This window comes from Ambystoma mexicanum, chromosome 9, assembly GCF_040938575.1.
Source record: "Ambystoma mexicanum isolate Mex_15411 chromosome 9, UKY_AmexF1_1, whole genome shotgun sequence".
In the NCBI taxonomy this organism is placed as follows: Eukaryota; Metazoa; Chordata; class Amphibia; order Caudata; family Ambystomatidae; genus Ambystoma; species Ambystoma mexicanum.
Window position 1 is genome coordinate 1,476,038,437 of NC_090931.1, and position 16,670 is coordinate 1,476,055,106.

Sequence of the window (16,670 nt, forward strand, 5' to 3'; positions counted from 1 at the left end):
CTTGCTGCGGCTGTGTGGCGAATTTCCCCACTTCTTTCATTCTTTGGGTGCCCCTGCATATTACCCGCTGTGGCTGTGTGGCGAATTTCCCCACTTCTTTCATTCTTTAGCATGCTGCAGCATATTACCCGCTGTGGCTGTGTGCTGAATTTCTCCACTTCTTTCATTCTTTAGCATGCTGCAGCATATTACCTGCTGCGGCTGTGTGCTGAATTTCCCCACTTCTTTCATTCTTTAGAATGGCCCTGCATATTACCTGCTGCGGCTGTGTGCTGAATTTCCCCACTTCTTTTATTCTTTAACATGCTGCAGCATATTACCTGCTGCGGCTTTGTGCTGAATTTCCCCACTTCCTTCATTCTTTAGCATGCCTCTGCATATGACCTGCTGCGGCTGTGTGCTGAATTCCCCCACTTCTTTCATTCTTTAGCATGCCTCTGCATATGACCTGCTGCGGCTGTGTGCTGAATTCCCCCACTTCTTTCATTCTTTAGCATGCTGCAGCATATTACCTGCTGCGGCTGTGTGCTGAATTCCCCCACTTACTTCATTCTTTGGCATGCTGCAGCATATTACCTGCTGCAGCTGTGTGCTGAATTCCCCCACTTCTTTCATTCTTTAGCATGCCCCTGCATATGACCTGCTGCGGCTGTGTGCTAAATTTCCCCACTTCTTTCATTCTTTAGCATGCTGCAGCATATTACCTGCTGCGGCTGTGTGCTGAATTTCCCCACTTATTTCATTCTTTAGCATGCCCCTGCATATTACCTGCTGCGGCTGTGTGGCGAATTTCCCCACTTCTTTCATTCTTTAGGGCGCCCCTGCATATGACCTGCTGCGGCTGTGTGCTGAATTTCCCCACTTCTTTAATTCTTTAGCATGCTGCAGCATATTACCTGCTGCGACTGTGTGCTGAATTTCCCCACTTCTTTCATTCTTTAGCATGCTGCAGCATATTACCCGCTGTGGCTGTGTGGGGAATTTCCCCACTTCTTTCATTCTTTAGGGTGCCCCTGCATATTACCTGCTGTGGCCGTGTGCTGAATTTCTCCACTTCTTTCATTCTTTAGCATGCTGCAGCATATTACCTGCTGCGGCTGTGTGCTGAATTTCCCCACTTCTTTCATTCTTTAGCATGGCCCTGCATATTACCTGCTGCGGCTGTGTGCTGAATTCCCCCACTTCTTTCATTCTTTAGCATGCCCCTGCATATTACTTGCTGCGGCTGTGTGGCGAATTTCCCCACTTCTTTCATTCTTTGGGTGCCCCTGCATATTACCCGCTGTGGCTGTGTGGCGAATTTCCCCACTTCTTTCATTCTTTAGGGTGCCCCTGCATATGACCTGCTGCGGCTGTGTGCTGAATTTCCCCACTTCTTTCATTCTTTGGCATGCTGCAGCATATTACCCGCTGTGGCTGTGTGGCGAATTTCCCCACTTCTTTCATTCTTTAGGGTGCCCCTGCATATTACCTGCTGTGGCTGTGTGCTGAATTTCTCCACTTCTTTCATTCTTTAGCATGCTGCAGCATATTACCTGCTGCGGCTGTGTGCTGAATTTCCCCACTTCTTTCATTCTTTAGAATGGCCCTGCATATTACCTGCTGCGGCTGTGTGCTGAATTTCCCCACTTCTTTTATTCTTTAACATGCTGCAGCATATTACCTGCTGCGGCTGTGTGCTGAATTTCCCCACTTCCTTCATTCTTTAGCATGCCTCTGCATATGACCTGCTGCGGCTGTGTGCTGAATTCCCCCACTTCTTTCATTCTTTAGCATGCCTCTGCATATTACCTGCTGCGGCTGTGTGCTGAATTCCCCCACTTCTTTCATTCTTTAGCATGCTGCAGCATATTACCTGCTGCGGCTGTGTGCTGAATTCCCCCACTTATTTCATTCTTTGGCATGCTGCAGCATATTACCTGCTGCGGCTGTGTGCTGAATTCCCCCACTTCTTTCATTCTTTAGCATGCCCCTGCATATGACCTGCTGCGGCTGTGTGCTAAATTTCCCCACTTCTTTCATTCTTTAGCATGCTGCAGCATATTACCTGCTGCGGCTGTGTGCTGAATTTCCCCACTTATTTCATTCTTTAGCATGCCCCTGCATATTACCTGCTGCGGCTGTGTGGCGAATTTCCCCACTTCTTTCATTCTTTAGGGCGCCCCTGCATATGACCTGCTGCGGCTGTGTGCTGAATTTCCCCACTTCTTTCATTCTTTAGCATGCCCCTGCATATTACCTGCTGCGGCTGTGTGCTGAATTTCCCCACTTCTTTCATTCTTTAGCATGCTGCAGCATATTACCCGCTGTGGCTGTGTGGCGAATTTCCCCACTTCTTTCATTCTTTACGGTGCCCCTGCATATGACCTGCTGCGGCTGTGTGCTGAATTTCCTCACTTCTTTCATTCTTTAGCATGCCCCTGCATATTACCTGCTGCGGCTGTGTGCTGAATTTCCCCACTTCTTTCATTCTTTAGCATGCTGCAGCATATTACCCGCTGTGGCTGTGTGGCGAATTTCCCCACTTCTTTCATTCTTTAGGGCGCCCCTGCATATGACCTGCTGCGGCTGTGTGCTGAATTTCCCCACTTCTTTCATTCTTTAGCATGCTGCAGCATATTACCCGCTGTGGCTGTGTGGCGAATTTCCCCACTTCTTTCATTCTTTAGGGTGCCCCTGCATATTACCTGCTGTGGCTGTGTGCTGAATTTCTCCACTTCTTTCATTCTTTAGCATGCTGCAGCATATTACCTGCTGCGGCTGTGTGCTGAATTTCCCCACTTCTTTCATTCTTTAGCATGGCCCTGCATATTACCTGCTGCGGCTGTGGGCTGAATTTCCCCACATCTTTCATTCTTTAGAATGCTGCAGCATATTAACTGCTGCGGCTGTGTGCTGAATTTCCCCACTTCTTTTATTCTTTAACATGCTGCAGCATATTACCTGCTGCGGCTGTGTGCTGAATTTCCCCACTTCCTTCATTCTTTAGCATGCCCCTGCATATTACCTGCTGCGGCTGTGTGCTGAATTTCCCCACTTCTTTCATTCTTTAGCATGCTGCAGCATATTACCTGCTGCGGCTGTGTGCTGAATTTCCCCACTTATTTCATTCTTTGGCATGCTGCAGCATATTACCTGCTGCGGCTGTGTGCTGAATTCCCCCACTTCTTTCATTCTTTAGCATGCCCCTGCATATGACCTGCTGCGGCTGTGTGCTGAATTTCCCCACTTCTTTCATTCTTTGGCATGCTCCTGCATATTACCTGCTGTGGCTGTGTGCTGAATTCCTCCACTTCTTTCATTCTTTAGCATGCTGCAGCATATTACCTGCTGCGGCTGTGTGCTGAGTTTCCCCACTTCTTTAATTCTTTGGCATGCTCCTGCATATGACCTGCTGCGGCTGTGTGCTGAATTTCCCCACTTATTTCATTCTTTGGCATGCTGCAGCATATTACCTGCTGTGGCTGTGTGCTGAATTCCCCCACTTCTTTCATTCTTTAGCATGCCCCTGCATATGACCTGCTGCGGCTGTGTGCTGAATTTTCCCACTTCTTTCATTCTTTGGCATGCTCCTGCATATTACCTGCTGCGGCTGTGTGCTGAATTTCCCCACTTCCTTCATTCTTTAGCATGCTGCAGCATATTACCTGCTGCGGCTGTGTGCTGAATTTCCCCTCTTCTTTCATTCTTTAGCATGCCCGTGCATATTACCTGCTGCGGCTGTGTGCTGAATTTCCCCTCATCTTTTATTCTTTAGAATGCTGCAGCATATTAACTGCTGCGGCTGTGTGCTGAATTTCCCCACTTCTTTTATTCTTTAACATGCTGCAGCATATTACCTGCTGCGGCTGTGTGCTGAATTTCCCCACTTCCTTCATTCTTTAGCATGCCCCTGCATATTACCTGCTGCGGCTGTGTGCTGAATTTCCCCACTTCTTTCATTCTTTAGCATGCTGCATCATATTACCTGCTGCGACTGTGTGCTGAATTTCCCCTTTTCTTTCATTCTTTAGCATGCTGCAGCATATTACCCGCTGTGGCTGTGTGGCGAATTTCCCCACTTCTTTCATTCTTTAGGGTGCCCCTGCATATTACCTGCTGTGGCTGTGTGCTGAATTTCTCCACTTCTTTCATTCTTTAGCATGCTGCAGCATATTACCTGCTGCGGCTGTGTGCTGAATTGCCCCACTTCTTTCATTCTTTAGCATGCCCCTGCATATTACCTGCTGCGGCTGTGTGCTGAATTTCCCCACATCTTTCATTCTTTAGAATGCTGCAGCATATTACCTGCTGCGGCTGTGTGCTGAATTTCCCCACTTCTTTTATTCTTTAACATGCTGCAGCATATTACCTGCTGCGGCTGTGTGCTGAATTTCCCCACATCTTTCATTCTTTAGAATGCTGGAGCATATTAACTGCTGCGGCTGTGTGCTGAATTTCCCCACTTCTTTTATTCTTTAACATGCTGCAGCATGTTACCTGCTGCGACTGTGTGCTGGATTTCCCCACTTCCTTCATTCTTTAGCATGCCCCTGCATATTACCTGCTGCGGCTGTGTGCTGAATTTCCCCACTTCTTTTATTCTTTAACATGCTGCAGCATATTACCTGCTGCGGCTGTGTGCTGAATTTCCCCACTTCCTTCATTCTTTAGCATGCCCCTGCATATTACCTGCTGCGGCTGTGTGCTGAATTTCCCCACTTCTTTCATTCTTTAGCATGCTGCAGCATATTACCTGCTGCGACTGTGTGCTGAATTTCCCCACTTCTTTCATTCTTTAGCATGCTGCAGCATATTACCCGCTGTGGCTGTGTGGCGAATTTCCCCACTTCTTTCATTCTTTAGGGTGCCCCTGCATATTACCTGCTGTGGCTGTGTGCTGAATTTCTCCACTTCTTTCATTCTTTAGCATGCTGCAGCATATTACCTGCTGCAGCTGTGTGCTGAATTTCCCCACTTCTTTCATTCTTTAGCATGCCCCTGCATATTACCTGCTGCGGCTGTGTGCTGAATTTCCCCACATCTTTCATTCTTTAGAATGCTGCAGCATATTACCTGCTGCGGCTGTGTGCTGAATTTCCCCACTTCTTTTATTCTTTAACATGCTGCAGCATATTACCTGCTGCGGCTGTGTGCTGAATTTCCCCACATCTTTCATTCTTTAGAATGCTGCAGCATATTAACTGCTGCGGCTGTGTGCTGAATTTCCCCACTTCTTTTATTCTTTAACATGCTGCAGCATATTACCTGCTGCGACTGTGTGCTGAATTTCCCCACTTCCTTCATTCTTTAGGATGCCTCTGCATATTACCTGCTGCGGCTGTGTGCTGAATTTCCCCACTTCTTTTATTCTTTAACATGCTGCAGCATATTACCTGCTGCGGCTGTGTGCTGAATTTCCCCACTTCCTTCACTCTTTAGCATGCCCCTGCATATTACCTGCTGCGGCTGTGTGCTGAATTTCCCCACTTCTTTCATTCTTTAGCATGCTGCAGCATATTACCTGCTGCGACTGTGTGCTGAATTTCCCCACTTCTTTCATTCTTTAGCATGCTGCAGCATATTACCCGCTATGGCTGTGTGGCGAATTTCCCCACTTCTTTCATTCTTTAGGGTGCCCCTGCATATGACCTGCTGCGGCTGTGTGCTGAATTTCCCCACTTCTTTCATTCTTTAGCATGCTGCAGCATATTACCCGCTGTGGCTGTGTGGCGAATTTCCCCACTTCTTTCATTCTTTAGGGTGCCCCTGCATATTACCTGCTGCGGCTGTGTGCTGAATTTCCCCACTTCTTTCATTCTTTAGCATGCTGCAGCATATTACCTGCTGCGGCTGTGTGCTGAATTTCCCCACTTCTTTCATTCTTTAGCATGCCCCTGCATATGACCTGCTGCGGCTGTGTGCTGAATTTCCCCACTTCTTTCATTCTTTGGCATGCTGCAGCATATTACCCGCTGTGGCTGTGTGCTGAATTTCTCCACTTCTTTCATTCTTTAGCATGCTGCAGCATATTACCTGCTGCGGCTGTGTGCTGAATTTCCCCACTTGTTTAATTCTTTAGCATGGCCCTGCATATTACCTTCTGCGGCTGTGTGCTGAATTTGCCCACATCTTTCATTCTTTAGAATGCTGCAGCATATTAACTGCTGCGGCTGTGTGCTGAATTTCCCCAGTTCTTTTATTCTTTAACATGCTGCAGCATATTACCTGCTACGGCTGTGTGCTGAATTTCCCCACTTCCTTCATTCTTTAGCATGCCCCTGCATATTACCTGCTGCGGCTGTGTGCTGAATTTCCCCACTTCTTTCATTCTTTAGCATGCTGCAGCATATTACCTGCTGCGACTGTGTGCTGAATTTCCCCACTTCTTTCATTCTTTAGCATGCTGCAGCATATTACCTGCTGTGGCTGTGTGCTGAGTTTCCCCACTTCTTTCATTCTTTGGCATGCTCCTGCATATGACCTGCTGCGGCTGTGTGCTGAATTTCCCCACTTCTTTCATTCTTTGGCATGCTGCAGCATATTACCTGCTGCGGCTGTGTGCTGAATTCCCCCACTTCTTTCATTCTTTAGCATGCCCCTGCATATGACCTGCTGCGGCTGTGTGCTGAATTTCCCCACTTCTTTAATTCTTTGGCATGCTCCTGCATATTACCTGCTGCGGCTGTGTGCTGAATTTCTCCACTTCTTTCATTCTTTAGCATGCTGCAGCATATTACCTGCTGCGGCTGTGTGCTGAGTTTGCCCACTTCTTTCATTCTTTGGCATGCTCCTGCATATGACCTGCTGCGGCTGTGTGCTGAATTTCCCCACTTATTTCATTCTTTGGCATGCTGCAGCATATTACCTGCTGCGGCTGTGTGCTGAATTCCCCTACTTCTTTCATTCTTTAGCATGCCCATGCATATGACCTGCTGCGGCTGTGTGCTGAATTTCCCCACTTCTTTCATTATTTGGCATGCTCCTGCATATTACCTGCTGCGGCTGTGTGCTGAATTTCCCCACTTCCTTCATTCTTTAGCATGCTGCAGCATATTACCTGCTGCGGCTGTGTGCTGAATTTCCCCACTTCTTTCATTCTTTAGCATGCCCCTGCATTTTACCTGCTGCGGCTGTGTGCTGAATTTCCCCACATCTTTCATTCTTTAGAATGCTGCAGCATATTAACTGCTGCGGCTGTGTGCTGAATTTCCCCACTTCTTTTATTCTTTAACATGCTGCAGCATATTACCTGCTGCGGCTGTGTGCTGAATTTCCCCACTTCCTTCATTCTTTAGCATGCCCCTGCATATTAACTGCTGCGGCTGTGTGCTGAATTTCCCCACTTCTTTCATTCTTTAGCATGCTGCAGCATATTACCTGCTGCGACTGTGTGCTGAATTTCCCCCTTCTTTCATTCTTTAGCATGCTGCAGCATATTACCCGCTGTGGCTGTGTGGCAAATTTCCCCACTTCTTTCATTCTTTAGGGTGCCACTGCATATTACCTGCTGTGGCTGTGTGCTGAATTTCTCCACTTCTTTCATTCTTTAGCATGCTGCAGCATATTACCTGCTGCGGCTGTGTGCTGAATTTCCACACTTCTTTCATTCTTTAGCATGCCCCTGCATATTACCTGCTGCGGCTGTGTGCTGAATTTCCCCACATCTTTCATTCTTTAGAATGCTGCAGCATATTAACTGCTGCGGCTGTGTGCTGAATTTCCCCACTTCTTTTATTCTTTAACATGCTGCAGCATATTACCTGCTGTGGCTGTGTGCTGAATTTCCCCACTTCCTTCATTCTTTAGCATGCCCCTGCATATTACCTGCTGCGGCTGTGTGCTGAATTTCCCCACTTATTTCATTCTTTGGCATGCTGCAGCATATTACCTGCTGCGGCTGTGTGCTGAATTCCCCCACTTCTTTCATTCTTTAGCATGCCCCTGCATATGACCTACTGCGGCTGTGTGCTGAATTTCCCCACTTATTTCATTCTTTGGCATGCTCCTGCATATTACCTGCTGCGGCTGTGTGCTGAATTTCTCCACTTCTTTCATTCTTTAGCATGCTGCAGCATATTACCTGCTGCGGCTGTGTGCTGAATTTCCCCACTTCTTTCATTCTTTAGCATGCCCCTGCATATTACCTGCTGCGGCTGTGTGCTGAATTTCCCCACATCTTTCATTCTTTAGAATGCTGCAGCATATTAACTGCTGCGGCTGTGTGCTGAATTTCCCCACTTCTTTTACTCTTTAACATGCTGCAGCATATTACCTGCTGCGGCTGTGTGCTGAATTTCCCCACTTCCTTCATTCTTTAGCATGCCCCTGCATATTACCTGCTGCGGCTGTGTGCTGAATTTCCCCACTTCTTTCATTCTTTAGCATGCTGCAGCATATTACCTGCTGCGACTGTGTGCTGAATTTCCCCACTTCTTTCATTCTTTAGCATGCTGCAGCATATTACCTGCTGCGGCTGTGTGCTGCGTTTCCCCACTTCTTTCATTCTTTGGCATGCTCCTGCATATGACCTGCTGCGGCTGTGTGCTGAATTTCCCCACTTATTTCATTCTTTGGCATGCTGCAGCATATTACCTACTGCGGCTGTGTGCTGAATTCCCCCACTTCTTTCATTCTTTAGCATGCCCCTGCATATGACCTGCTGCGGCTGTGTGCTGAATTTCCCCACTTCTTTCATTCTTTGGCATGCTGCAGCATATTACCCGCTGTGGCTGTGTGCTGAATTTCTGCACTTCTTTCATTCTTTAGCATGTGGCAGCATATTACCTGCTGCGACTGTGTGCTGAATTTCCCCACTTCTTTCATTCTTTAGCATGCTGCAGCATATTACCTGCTGCGACTGTGTGCTGAATTTCCCCACTTCTTTCATTCTTTGGCATGCTCCTGCATATTACCTGCTGCGGCTGTGTGCTGAATTTCCCCACTTCCTTCATTCTTTAGCATGCTGCAGCATATTACCTGCTGCGGCTGTGTGCTGAATTTCCCCACTTCTTTCATTCTTTAGCATGCCCCTGCATTTTACCTGCTGCGGCTGTGTGCTGAATTTCCCCACATCTTTCATTCTTTAGAATGCTGCAGCATATTAACTGCTGCGGCTGTGTGCTGAATTTCCCCACTTCTTTTATTCTTTAACATGCTGCAGCATATTACCTGCTGCGGCTGTGTGCTGAATTTCTCCACTTCTTTCATTCTTTAGCATGCTGCAGCATATTACCTGCTGCGGCTGTGTGCTGAGTTTCCCCACTTCTTTCATTCTTTGGCATGCTCCTGCATATGACCTGCTGCGGCTGTGTGCTGAATTTCCCCACTTATTTCATTCTTTGGCATGCTGCAGCATATTACCTGCTGCGGCTGTGTGCTGAATTCCCCTACTTCTTTCATTCTTTAGCATGCCCCTGCATATGACCTGCTGCGGCTGTGTGCTGAATTTCCCCACTTATTTCATTCTTTAGCATGCCCCTGCATATTACCTGCTGCGGCTGTGTGGCGAATTTCCCCACTTCTTTCATTCTTTAGGGCGCCCCTGCATATGACCTGCTGCGGCTGTGTGCTGAATTTCCCCACTTCTTTCATTCTTTAGCATGCTGCAGCATATTACCCGCTGTGGCTGTGTGGCGAATTTCCCCACTTCTTTCATTCTTTAGGGTGCCCCTGCATATTACCTGCTGTGGCTGTGTGCTGAATTTCTCCACTTCTTTCATTCTTTAGCATGCTGCAGCATATTACCTGCTGCGGCTGTGTGCTGAATTTCCCCACTTCTTTCATTCTTTAGCATGGCCCTGCATATTACCTGCTGCGGCTGTGTGCTGAATTCCCCCACTTCTTTCATTCTTTAGCATGCCCCTGCATATTACTTGCTGCGGCTGTGTGGCGAATTTCCCCACTTCTTTCATTCTTTGGGTGCCCCTGCATATTACCCGCTGTGGCTGTGTGGCGAATTTCCCCACTTCTTTCATTCTTTAGGGTGCCCCTGCATAGACCTGCTGCGGCTGTGTGCTGAATTTCCCCACTTCTTTCATTCTTTAGCATGCTGCAGCATATTACCTGCTGCGACTGTGTGCTGAATTTCCCCACTTCTTTCATTCTTTAGCATGCTGCAGCATATTACCTGCTGCGCCTGTGTGCTGAATTTCCCCACTTCCTTCATTCTTTAGCATGCCCCTGCATATGACCTGCTGCGGCTGTGTGCTGAATTTCCCCACTTCTTTCATTCTTTGGCATGCTGCAGCATATTACCCGCTGTGGCTGTGTGCTGAATTTCCCCACTTCTTTCATTCTTTAGCATGCCCCTGCATATTACCTGCTGCGGCTGTGTGCTGAATTTCCCCACATCTTTCATTCTTTAGAATGCTGCAGCATATTAACTGCTGCGGCTGTGTGCTGAATTTCCCCACTTCCTTCATTCTTTAGCATGCCCCTGCATATTACCTGCTGCGGCCGTGTGCTGAATTTCTCCACTTCTTTCATTCTTTAGCATGCTGCAGCATATTACCTGCTGCGACTGTGTGCTGAATTTCCCCACTTCTTTCATTCTTTAGCATGCTGCAGCATATTACCTGCCGCGGCTGTGTGCTGAAATTCCCCACTTCTTTCATTCTTTAGCATGCTGCAGCATATTACCTGCTGCGGCTGTGTGCTGAATTTCCCCACTTCTTTCATTCTTTAGCATGGCCCTGCATATTACCTGCTGCGGCTGTGTGCTGAAATTCCCCACTTCTTTCATTCTTTAGCATGCCCCTGCATATTACCTGCTGCGACTGTGTGCTGAATTTCCCCACTTCTTTCCTTCTTTAGCATGCTCCTGCATATGACCTGGTGCGCCTGTGTGCTGAATTTCCCCACTTCTTTCATTCTTTAGCATGCTGCAGCATATTATCTGCTGCGGCTGTGTGCTGAATTTCCCCACTTCTTTCATTCTTTAGCATGCTGCAGCATATTACCCGCTGTGGCTGTGTGTGCAAATTTCCCCACTTCTTTCATTCTTTAGGGTGCCCCTGCATATTACCTGCTGTGGCTGTGTGCTGAATTTCTCCACTTCTTTCATTCTTTAGCATGCTGCAGCATATTACCTGCTGCGGCTGTGTGCTGAATTTCCCCACTTCTTTCATTCTTTAGCATGGCCCTGCATATTACCTGCTGCGGCTGTGTGCTGAATTCCCCCACTTCTTTCATTCTTTAGCATGCCCCTGCATATTACTTGCTGCGGCTGTGTGGCGAATTTCCCCACTTCTTTCATTCTTTGGGTGCCCCTGCATATTACCCGCTGTGGCTGTGTGGCGAATTTCCCCACTTCTTTCATTCTTTAGGGTGCCCCTGCATAGACCTGCTGCGGCTGTGTGCTGAATTTCCCCACTTCTTTCATTCTTTAGCATGCTGCAGCATATTACCTGCTGCGACTGTGTGCTGAATTTCCCCACTTCTTTCATTCTTTAGCATGCTGCAGCATATTACCTGCTGCGCCTGTGTGCTGAATTTCCCCACTTCCTTCATTCTTTAGCATGCCCCTGCATATGACCTGCTGCGGCTGTGTGCTGAATTTCCCCACTTCTTTCATTCTTTGGCATGCTGCAGCATATTACCCGCTGTGGCTGTGTGCTGAATTTCCCCACTTCTTTCATTCTTTAGCATGCCCCTGCATATTACCTGCTGCGGCTGTGTGCTGAATTTCCCCACATCTTTCATTCTTTAGAATGCTGCAGCATATTAACTGCTGCGGCTGTGTGCTGAATTTCCCCACTTCCTTCATTCTTTAGCATGCCCCTGCATATTACCTGCTGCGGCCGTGTGCTGAATTTCTCCACTTCTTTCATTCTTTAGCATGCTGCAGCATATTACCTGCTGCGACTGTGTGCTGAATTTCCCCACTTCTTTCATTCTTTAGCATGCTGCAGCATATTACCTGCCGCGGCTGTGTGCTGAAATTCCCCACTTCTTTCATTCTTTAGCATGCTGCAGCATATTACCTGCTGCGGCTGTGTGCTGAATTTCCCCACTTCTTTCATTCTTTAGCATGGCCCTGCATATTACCTGCTGCGGCTGTGTGCTGAAATTCCCCACTTCTTTCATTCTTTAGCATGCCCCTGCATATTACCTGCTGCGACTGTGTGCTGAATTTCCCCACTTCTTTCCTTCTTTAGCATGCTCCTGCATATGACCTGGTGCGCCTGTGTGCTGAATTTCCCCACTTCTTTCATTCTTTAGCATGCTGCAGCATATTATCTGCTGCGGCTGTGTGCTGAATTTCCCCACTTCTTTCATTCTTAAGCATGCCCCTGCATATGACCTGCTGCGGCTGTGTGCTGAATTTCCCCACTTCTTCCATTCTTTAGCATGCCCCTGCATATTACCTGCTGCGACTGTGTGCTGAATTTCCCCACTTCTTTCATTCTTTAGCATGCTCCTGCATATGACCTGCTGCGCCCGTGTGCTGAATTTCCCCACTTCTTTCATTCTTTAGCATGCTGCAGCATATTATCTGCTGCGGCTGTGTGCTGAATTTCCCCACTTCTTTCATTCTTTAGCATGCCCCTGCATATTACCTGCTGCGGCTGTGTGCTGAATTTCCCCACTTCTTTTATTCTTTAACATGCTGCAGCATATTACCTGCTGCGGCTGTGTGCTGAATTTCCCCACTTCCTTCATTCTTTAGCATGCCCCTGCATATTACCTGCTGCGGCCGTGTGCTGAATTTCTCCACTTCTTTCATTCTTTAGCATGCTGCAGCATATTACCTGCTGCGACTGTGTGCTGAATTTCCCCACTGCTTTCATTCTTTAGCATGCTGCAGCATATTACCTGCCGCGGCTGTGTGCTGAAATTCCCCACTTCTTTCATTCTTTAGCATGCTGCAGCATATTACCTGCTGCGGGTGTGTGCTGAATTTCCCCACTTCTTTCATTCTTTAGCATTCTGCAGCATATTACCTGCCGCGGCTGTGTGCTGAGTTTCCCCACTTCTTTCATTCTTTAGCATGCCCCTGCATATTACCTGCTGCGACTGTGTGCTGAATTTCCCCACTTCCTTCATTCCTTAGCATGCCCCTGCATATTACCTGCTGCGACTGTGTGCTGAATTTCCCCACTTCTTTCATTCTTTAGCATGCTGCAGCATATTACCTGCTGCGGCTGTGTGCTGAATTTCCCCACTTCTTTCATTCTTTAGCATGCCCCTGCATATTACCTGCTGCGACTGTGTGCTGAATTTCCCCACTTCCTTCATTCTTTAGCATGCCCCTGCATATTACCTGCTGCGACTGTGTGCTGAATTTCCCCACTTCTTTCATTCTTTAGCATGCCCCTGCATATTACCTGCTGCGACTGTTTGCTGAATTTCCCCCCTTCTTTCATTCTTTAGCATGCTGCAGCATATTATCTGCTGCGGCTGTGTGCTGAATTTCCCCACTTCTTTCATTCTTTAGCATGCCCCTGCATATTACCTGCTGCGGCTGTGTGCTGAATTTCCCCACTTCTTTTATTCTTTAACATGCTGCAGCATATTACCTGCTGCGGCTGTGTGCTGAATTTCCCCACTTCCTTCATTCTTTAGCATGCCCCTGCATATTACCTGCTGCGGCCGTGTGCTGAATTTCTCCACTTCTTTCATTCTTTACCATGCTGCAGCATATTACCTGCTGCGACTGTGTGCTGAATTTCCCCACTGCTTTCATTCTTTAGCATGCTGCAGCATATTACCTGCCGCGGCTGTGTGCTGAAATTCCCCACTTCTTTCATTCTTTAGCATGCTGCAGCATATTACCTGCTGCGGGTGTGTGCTGAATTTCCCCACTTCTTTCATTCTTTAGCATGCTGCAGCATATTACCTGCCGCGGCTGTGTGCTGAGTTTCCCCACTTCTTTCATTCTTTAGCATGCCCCTGCATATTACCTGCTGCGACTGTGTGCTGAATTTCCCCACTTCCTTCATTCCTTAGCATGCCCCTGCATATTACCTGCTGCGACTGTGTGCTGAATTTCCCCACTTCTTTCATTCTTTAGCATGCTGCAGCATATTACCTGCTGCGGCTGTGTGCTGAATTTCCCCACTTCTTTCATTCTTTAGCATGCCCCTGCATATTACCTGCTGCGACTGTGTGCTGAATTTCCCCACTTCCTTCATTCTTTAGCATGCCCCTGCATATTACCTGCTGCGACTGTGTGCTGAATTTCCCCACTTCTTTCATTCTTTAGCATGCCCCTGCATATTACCTGCTGCGACTGTGTGCTGAATTTCCCCCCTTCTTTCATTCTTTAGCATGCTGCAGCATATTACCTGCTGCGGCTGTGTGCTGAATTTCCCCACTTCTTTCATTCTTTAGCATGCTCCTGCATATGACCTGCTGCGCCTGTGTGCTGAATTCCCCCACTTCTTTCATTCTTTAGCATGCCCCTGCATATTACCTGCTGCGGCTGTGTGCTGAATTTCCCCACTTCTTTCATTCTTTAGCATGCTGCAGCATATTAACTGCTTTGGCTGTGTGTTGAATTATCGCACCTTTTCGTTTCTTTAGCCGACTACACATATTATTGCTGCATGTGTGGGCTGAACTTCCCCAAATCCCCCTGCTCCCTATGCCGCTCAATGAGACTAATGTGGGACAGCTGGTGGGCGGAGCATCACCAAACCCTCTCTTTTGTCACTAATTTTTCAAGTTACTGTTCCTCTATGGGTGTAAAAGTCTCTGGGCTTGATTCATAGAAAAAGCACACAGACCCCGCAAAGTACTCTGTGGTAACACCACTTTGTGCGCACCTGCACACGTACCTGCATGCAAAAGCATGTTATGTGCGTTCCAAGTATTCATGGAATTCCAACAGCAAAATAACTCTATGTACAAGTAGCGGCCGGTGCGCCCACGACACCTCCCCACGCAAAGCAGATCCAGCCACATACAGCAACCTTTGCGCAGTCCGCATCCCCGCCATCATGCACCCCTTCAATACTGCAGGCTGTCCCCCCGCAATCAAGGCAGCACACCGGTGATACTACGTATGGTCCCCCGTAACTCGTAACTGCACACCAAAAAAATGCATTGCATGTCACGTGACACAAGTTAACCCCCGGTGAATCTGCGTACAGACCCCCGTTAATCACTCGTGCACCCCGCTAATCTGCATACGTGCATCCCCAACTTAAACCGGCATCTTTACTATGTGTCGTCACCCCTACTTTGCTTTGTGAACCCTATGTCTACGCGTTGGATCCTATCCGCACAGTGCTCTGCACCTCCTATCATGTGGCTGTGAGTCCACAAGGTTTGCGTGTAACTTTTCACGTGGGGTTGCGCGCTGGGTCCATGAATCTGGTTTGGTTTGCGCTGGACCGGGCGTGCGAAAAACACTGCATGGCCGTCCCTCAACACGCCCACGGGGAATATGTATGTCCACCCCCTATTTATTACTCTGCATAGGCCCGTCCCATACTTCGTGTGGAGTCTCTCGCAGTGCACCCGACTGCACGCAAAGAGGTGACGGCCCTACGCAAGGCCCAGAAATGCACACAAAGTCCATTCAATTAATGGACAGAAGGAGTTCTGCGCTCTGATTAAGGTGCATGTTCTGTAAATCAGGCTCTCTTTGTCCTGCCAGAGGTGTTGGGGAGACCTCGTCCCCGCTCCTGGAATGCTCTCGATCTGATGCTGCATGGCGTGGCTCCCCCAGGTCTAAGGGGTTTTAGCACACCCTCTTACCTGGTATCCTTGCAGGTGAGCACTCTGCCGCAGCTCCACGGGTGCCAGTCTCCACTGTACTTTCTGCTTCTGCTCACTGTGATGTCTGCAGGGCCTGCCGCCTTCTGGAACAGTCTGTGAGAGGCCTGACTCTAGCTCTGGCAGTCGCTCACTGCGGTCTCTTGGGCGACCATATGCAAATCAGAACCCTCCAGAATGTTCAGGCCTGTCTTGCTAAAAAAAGCACAAGAAGTGCCACGTGCTGGGGAAGTGAAACTTGTGCGTAGCATGTACTGATTAGTGCCCCCAGCCCTCGCTGCAGGCTTCAGTTTCCCACACACTGCCCAGTGCGCATGCGCGAGTGAACCTGGATATTGCAGTGAGACCATATGGAGTCAGAGGCCAATAAAGGGTAACCAGGGCAATAGCTGGTGACCCTGGAAATGTCCATGCGACCCCTGTCGGTGGCCACTGGCCAATTCGCTCAAAGTGTCAACACGTATATTTGTTGGCTTCCTGAAAGACTTGTTGGCATTAAATCAAACACTATGGTTTTGGCACTGTAAGTGTCTGGGGTCCTTATTTAGAAAATGGATCTCACGCAGTACAAGCGTGCACCTAAGGGCATAAGGAACCCGAAGCGGTCACCTTCACTGCGCACTGACCTGTGAAAGTCTTGTCTCTGTGTGTGTGTGTCCTTTCTACGTTTACAGTTGCGTGTCACAATGTCATATCTTACGTGTAACACTGACGGCCTCATTCACAAACGTGTTTTATAATGGCGCAATCCCATTGGAAAACGCTCTGCGAATTGCATACAGCGCGAAACACTGATCACTGATTGCTTCTGTCAATTTCAGAATGAGCCCCCTTTCTGTTCAGTGTGTTGCTAGAGAGAGGTCTCAGTGGGTTAAGTGCTTGCTGCTAGTAATTGCTCATCCTGCACCCTGTCACATGGCTGAATTCTTACAGGACCACCTCACCCTTCTAATGTTTATACATTGCAC

At 48.1% G+C, this 16,670-nt stretch overlaps 1 protein-coding gene across 1 annotated transcript in view; it reads right to left on the minus strand.

Annotated features, from left to right (window-relative positions):
• The window catches only part of TASL (TLR adaptor interacting with endolysosomal SLC15A4), a 338,001-nt gene extending 322,152 nt beyond the window's left edge, over positions 1-15,849 (minus strand). Inside the window, exon 1 of the mRNA XM_069616937.1 lies at positions 15,685-15,849. The gene's annotated coding sequence lies outside the window, so the exon portion shown is untranslated. The remainder of the gene's footprint in view (positions 1-15,684) is intronic.
• Positions 15,850-16,670: the final 821 nt, after the last annotated feature.